General features: G+C 39.0%; 1 protein-coding gene across 2 annotated transcripts in view; it reads right to left on the bottom strand.

Annotated features, from left to right (window-relative positions):
* hdlbpa (high density lipoprotein binding protein a) overlaps window positions 1–5512 on the bottom strand; it is a 68298-nt gene extending 62786 nt beyond the window's left edge. For both annotated transcript variants that reach the window (XM_010865313.5, XM_010865312.5), the window contains exons 1-2: window positions 5418–5512; window positions 3856–3927 (exon numbers count right to left, since the gene is read on the bottom strand). The gene's annotated coding sequence lies outside the window, so the exon portion shown is untranslated. The remainder of the gene's footprint in view (window positions 1–3855; window positions 3928–5417) is intronic.
* Between the last annotated feature and the right edge of the window lie 1139 nt (window positions 5513–6651).

Here is a 6651-nt window from a genome sequence, read left to right on the forward strand (position 1 = left end):
ATTTAAGAGTGTGCTCCTAATCTCAGCGCGATACCTGTATAAAAGACACTTGGGAGCCAGAAATCTTTGATTGCAGAGTGGTCGAATACTTATTTCACTCATTAAAATGCTAAATCAATTTATAACACTTGACATGCGTTTCTCTGGATTTTTTGTTGTTATTCTGTCTCTCACTGTTGAAATAAACCTACCATTAAAATTAAAGACTGATCATTTCTTTGTCAGGGGGCAAATGTACAACATCAGCAGGGGAATAAAAAAAAAACAATATCCCCTCACTGTACCAACAATACAGCTGGACAATACTAAATGCAAATTCCAGGCAGAGACAGAAGTGAATAATATCTTGGGAAAAACGACACCACGGACCATCATGAACTCAAGGTAAGCATTATTTTTTTTTAGATTAGTTCTATATTTTTGGAACACCCAGTTGTTAAGTGCACTTGTTCTGTTTCTACAGACACTGGCCATTTGTTCATTCGTAATATTTTGTTGCTAATGCTGGTTATCAACGTTAGTCTAGGCAACAATGGCAAAAAAAAAAAGGCATGTACACTGCGAACATTGTTGACACCATTGCTGCAATGGACTGATACAGTACATTGATTAAACAACACATCAGAAACATTATGAAAACAGGTGGCAGATTTTCTGTGTGCTGAAAAAAAAATCTCATGACATAAGCTATAAAGCAGGGAGTAGGATGCATGTATCCAGTAATTTATATTACATCATGATTAGGTGTCCCGTACAGTGAATTTGCAAAGTATTCAGACACTTTCACTTTTCAATCTTTTTTTACTTAACAGCCTTATTCTAAAATGTATTAAATTGCTTTTCTTCCCTCATTCTACACAAATTCCCCCCAACGACCAAGCATTAAAAAAGTTTTAGAATGATGGCCACTGACAGTTCTTGAATTCCGGTATGGAGACCTTGTCAAACACTTCAGGGACACAGTACCAACATCCCCCTGACAAAAAAGGAGAAAGTATCTATAGTAGTGGAGTTCAGTGTTCAGACGATCACATTGCTAGCCATGCCTTCGAAACATGACTTAAAAACAGCTACTCACAACTTGCTGTAGCCACGGTACAGTATAATCATAGCTAGCTAGGCAAAGGTACTGACACTTATTGCTTAGTACTTGCTCCAGACCCAAGCAACATGTATTAACAATAGCTAGCTATTACCATTTTGACAAAGAAAAAGCACAAATACACAGTCACGTCTTTGTATTCTACACCAGTTTAATTGGGGCTAATGATTTTAAATTCCAGTTAAATCTAAACACGATTGGTGGTTGGATGTTTTCAGCACTGCTTTACGCCACCACAGCAAAACAATCACATTTTGGCTGAAGTGCGAGCTTACAGTTAGAGTTAAACTGAGGCATTGTTTTATTTCACTTGAGACCTTTGGGGTTGCCAGGCAACCTAGGTCCAATGCACAGTGCTAGAGTGACCTAGCTATATATTTCTCATAGAAAATGTTTTCTTCATCTGCACCATAATCTTGTGACTAAGAACACATGCATTAGGCTATATAGAAACTTTACACAGCATCCTCATTTGGGTCAAATGAGGAAAACATTTTGGCATGTAATAAAAATCCAAGTGGATTTTCAATCTACCTGCCAGAGCAGCTGACGAACCAAAGGGTTCAAACTATAAGAAGCTTAGGGCAACGCTGCTAACAGAATCCAGTAGGAAACTGGTTGGAAATATGTTGCAAAAGTATGCACATAAAGTACATTAAAGTGGTTAATTATTGCAATTTCTACATTGGGGACAATAGTTAACTTTGGCACCAGTTCAAGCTATTCAGCAGAGTAACAAGCAAGCAGCATCTTACCTAAGCTAATTAACTGAGTAGATATTCATCACCATGCTGAATTAATCAAAAAGGTGTTCAGTGGGGTCGAGATCAGGGCTCTGTGCAGGCCACTCGAGTACCTCTAAACCAACCTTGTTAAACAATGTCTTTATGGACCCTACTTTGTGTACACGGGCATGCAGGAACAACGGCCTTCCCCAAATTGTTGCCACAAAATTGGAAGCACCCAATTGTCTAAAATGTCTTCGTATCCTGAAGCATTAAGATGACCCTCCACTGTAACTAAGGGACCTAGCCCAAACCCAGAAACATCCCCGGACAACAATACCTCCTCCACCAAACAGAGTAGGCACTATGTATTCCGGTAGGTAGCGTTCTCCTGGCATCTGCCACACCCAGATTCGTCCATCAGACTGCCAGACAGTGAAGCATAATTTATCAAACATGTGTCCATTGCTCCAATGCTCCATTGAGTCCATTGGCAGCGTGCTTTCAAACACTCCAGCCAACACTTGGTTTGTGCATGTTGATGTGCCCCCTTCGTAAAGCGCCTAACACAGTTCATGTTGCTTCCAGAGGCAGTTTGGAACTCTCGCGGTGAGTGATGCAGCAGATAGGCAATTTTTACTCGGTGGCCCTGATCTGTGCGTTTACATGGTCTACCACTTTGTGGCTGAGCTGTTGTTGCTCCCAGGTACTTCCATTTCACAATTACAGCACTTACAGTTGACCAGGGTAGATCTAGCAGGGCAGAAATTTCACAAAGTGACTTGTGGCAAAAAGCTGGCATCCTATGACAGTGCCACGTTTAAAGTCACTGACCTCTTCAGTACAAGCCACTGTACTGCCAATGTTTGCCTATGGAGATTGTGGATATGTGCTGGATTTTAGGCACCTGTGAACACTGGGTGTGGCTGAAACTCCTGAACCCAATTAGTAAGGGTGTCCACATACTTTTGGCCATATAGTGTATTTATTTATTTATCCATCATTGTCTCAAAATATCCTTTACTAAAACGTATAGACACACACACAATAGTTTGTTTCTCAAAGTTATGCGGTTAGTGTACGCAACTAGATGAAAATGTTGGTGGTATTGCCAGTCTTCATTTGTAGAACTTTTCAGCTTATCTTGCAGACTGTTTATTCCTGCTCTTCATCAAATTAAAAAAGAACAAGTTCCATATTACAGAAGTGGTAGAGCCCCTCTTGGTGACAATTTCTTAATCTGTAGAAACTTACCAATATTTGCCATGGCAGACTCCTTCACTAGCAGCCCGTGTGCAAAGCAAGTTGCATTAGCTATTTCTGAAAGTTAGTAGGTGAGCTGCTAATAAGTATGCACTCATTGCCTCCTAGATGTCTGGTCAGATGTTTTAAAATTTGACTATTCAAGCACACTCACTGGATAGAGCTTGCAATACATTTTTATATTAAATATTCACCATGCAAAATTTGTTTCAATTTTCCAACATCAGTAGCTCACTTGGAGCATGCCAAGATCCCCCGCAAACTCTAATATGCCAAACAACCCAGTTTAACCAAAACAACTCTATTTATTACTGTGCAGGCTTTAGACTTATTTTATTATTCAAACATTATTTAGCAGAGAAAACGCAATGAAATGTTTTGTTCCACAATAAAACTTGATCCATTATAACAACATTGGTTTTGTACTTCATTTTATCACAGCAACACCTTGGCTAACATTTGAAAATAATTAATATAACAGCATTTTCATAGGACTATGGGCTGTGTCCGGTACATTTCTCAAATGCCCAGGAAAATTAAATGCTGCTGTTCTCATTGTCCAGCCACAAATGTAGCCAACGGAAGCCCTGTTGTAACTACATATTTCCAGTAAAATGAAATAGCCTTCGTTCTTCATTTATAGAGCCCAAGGATGTGGGCAACCAGGCCATCCATTCAATTACTTATTTGAAAAATGCGGGTTAAGACGGACTGAAGCATGGCTATGCTATAATTAGAAGCTTAGAGAGCAGTGTCACTTCTTACCAGCTAAATGGTCAGTTACCAGATAATCCGTCCTGTAAAGCTGCCTGTTCGTGTCAGCCTGCCAGCTTTTGCCTGAAAAGCACAATAAAAAAATGAATTTAAAAGATCCCGACATTTGTTAGTTGATAAATTGCTATTAATCATGTAGTATTAAAGTATAAAAAGATCAAAACAAGCATAGCCATCTAGCCAATATCGGAAGGCATTCCCCTATTTAGGGGAACCTAGAATACAAAACCAGGTATAGTAAACCTAACAAGGGCTTAGGTGCAACCTATAACCTATGCTTACGTTATAAAAGCGGAACGGGTATTCGTCTGCATTTACACCGGCAGCATATTTCCCATATTGCGTTATTTTTACTAATTGATCACATTAAAAAGGTTTTCACGTTAGTTATTTGTCCGAGCGTCCGATTGGTCAAAAGAGAAAGGGGGGGGGGGGGTGTAGTTGACTGCCAGTGTTACCGCAGTCTACTATAGCCTAGGCTTTCTTGGTCTGGTTTGGCAAATAGCTTTTCAATATGCATCTTCCATTGAGAGAGGAAACGCCTAAGACAAACTAGCATCTAAATAATCTGGTGCTAAATTAGTCATACACTTAGCTACATTCATTGAACATGCCTAGCCAACTGTGCTGGCTAGATCAACCAGGTTGCAGCTGGAAATCCCATCGAGATTTCGGCATAGAACAAACTGGCCTACTTCTGCTTACTACTGAACGGGCGAGCAAGCTACCGTTTTCAAAATCACAAGCTAGTATAAAACAAACATGGGCATGAAAAAACTATCACCAAGCAACGACACCCATCAAAGCGATATACAAACCAAGTTAATGTAGTTACTATAACGTTGTAGTTCGTTAACTTGCCAAGTCAGATTATGCTAACTAGCTAGCTAGGAGCCTATGTTTCTCGCTAGTCGACACGCAAGAACGAAATCTTTAAACTGACGGTTTTAATAAATACTTTGGAATCTAAAAATTATATTAAGCCTCGTTTTTTCCTTTGGATTAAGATACGCAAATTCAACTTGAAAATGAATGTACTGTAGCTATTATTATATTCATAGCAAGTAAGCTAATAAACTGCAATAAACTTTGACCGTGCGCGATAGTGACACGTAGCTGTAATGCTAGCGCTAACAAGCTAGCTAGCATTGCTAGTCAAGGCGGTTAGCGACCAGTGTAGAAACTACAGTACCTATCTACATTTGGAAACTTTCAGTCACAAAATTGTTATAAAACGTCCAAACTAGAACGGCGATTTACTCTTACATTTGAAACAACATGTGTTTAGTCATAACATGTTACCTCGCTTTACATGTCATCGTTAATATGCAAAGTTAGCTCCACAAGAACTCTACAAAGTCCACGTAGGCATAAGGAATACAGCTGAGCAGTGACATGGTGTCAGGCCAGAGCACATTTGGACAGTGAACATCCTCGGTAATCATCAGCCCCTTGTAGCTAGCTAGATTTTGAATACAATGCTGAAGTCATATTTAATTTGCCAGTTTACATGTTACAATCTGGAACAATGTATTTGCTAGCTAGCAACTTACTTGTGTTTATGTTCTCGTCTGCCCTGGGTGGTGCAGAAGCTGTGATGAAACTCCACTGGCGAGAAGGTGGAACTAAAGGCTGAACGATATATACCAGCACCTCCCTCCAATCGTATTCTCTAACGTCACGCTAAGAGATTCTGATTACATTTTACATTTGCCTTCATACAGAGAGAAAAACAATAGTTTAATAGAAAAGTTAACGTAAGCCAGAATTGAATTACAATTGATAGTGTGTTTAGCAAGTCTCTCGTGTCTTTTTTTCAAAACTGATCAACCTCGATCCTAATAATTTAATTGATTTTAACAGCCTTTTTTTGCTCATCTTTACCAAGGTTGTTCGATAATTCTGACTGTATATGATATACCAGTTGTCAACTGGACCACATTCCAACTAAACTACATAAGGAGCTACTCCCTGTGTTTGGCTCGCATATGTAGAACATAATGAATTGCTCCCTATTTCCCAGGTGTGTATTAAACTTGCTAAAAGAGGCAGTAATAAAGCCTCTTTAAAAAAGCCAAATTATTGTCTGGATGAATTTAATAACTATCAGACACTACTGTTCACTCCCTTCTTTTAGAGAGATTGGAAACCCAGAATGGTCTACTCAGAGAGCTTCTTGCCTAGTTTAGATCCTGTCTATCAGAGATATTATTTTATATGTCTGAATGGTCTGTCATCTGACAAAACAAAGGTATGCATTGGTGTTCCTCAAGGCTAAATTTTGGATCTATATTGAACAACTACTGTATAGACCTGTGTCAAATCTCGCTTTTATAGCCAAGATCATTTTGAAGGTTGTCTTCAATCAACTCAGCAGTTTTGCGGTCTGTTAGACACATTTCAGTCAAGCTTCCGACCTCACCACAGTATTGAAACGGCCTTGATAAAAAATTTTAACTACCATAGCTATACAGATGATACTCAATTATACAGCTCTTGAAATTAAGAGACCACTCCTAATTATTCTTAAATCAGCATCTCTACATGGCAGCCATTCCATTCCAGTATCTGTTAAATTCCAACACAGGCACACCTCATTTTAATTAATGAGGTACTGATTAGGTGATTACCTGAACCAAATCTAATTTAATGAGGAAAAGTATAAAACCACTGCTGTGGTCATCACTATCCTCTTGCAGTAGGACCAGCTGGATGGCAAAAAAAGTGCAAGTAGTACCTCAAAAGTAATTTGAATAAAAAAAATAACTATTCATCATGACAAAAGAG

Source organism: Esox lucius, chromosome 8 (assembly GCF_011004845.1).
Source record: "Esox lucius isolate fEsoLuc1 chromosome 8, fEsoLuc1.pri, whole genome shotgun sequence".
Taxonomy (NCBI): domain Eukaryota; kingdom Metazoa; phylum Chordata; class Actinopteri; order Esociformes; family Esocidae; genus Esox; species Esox lucius.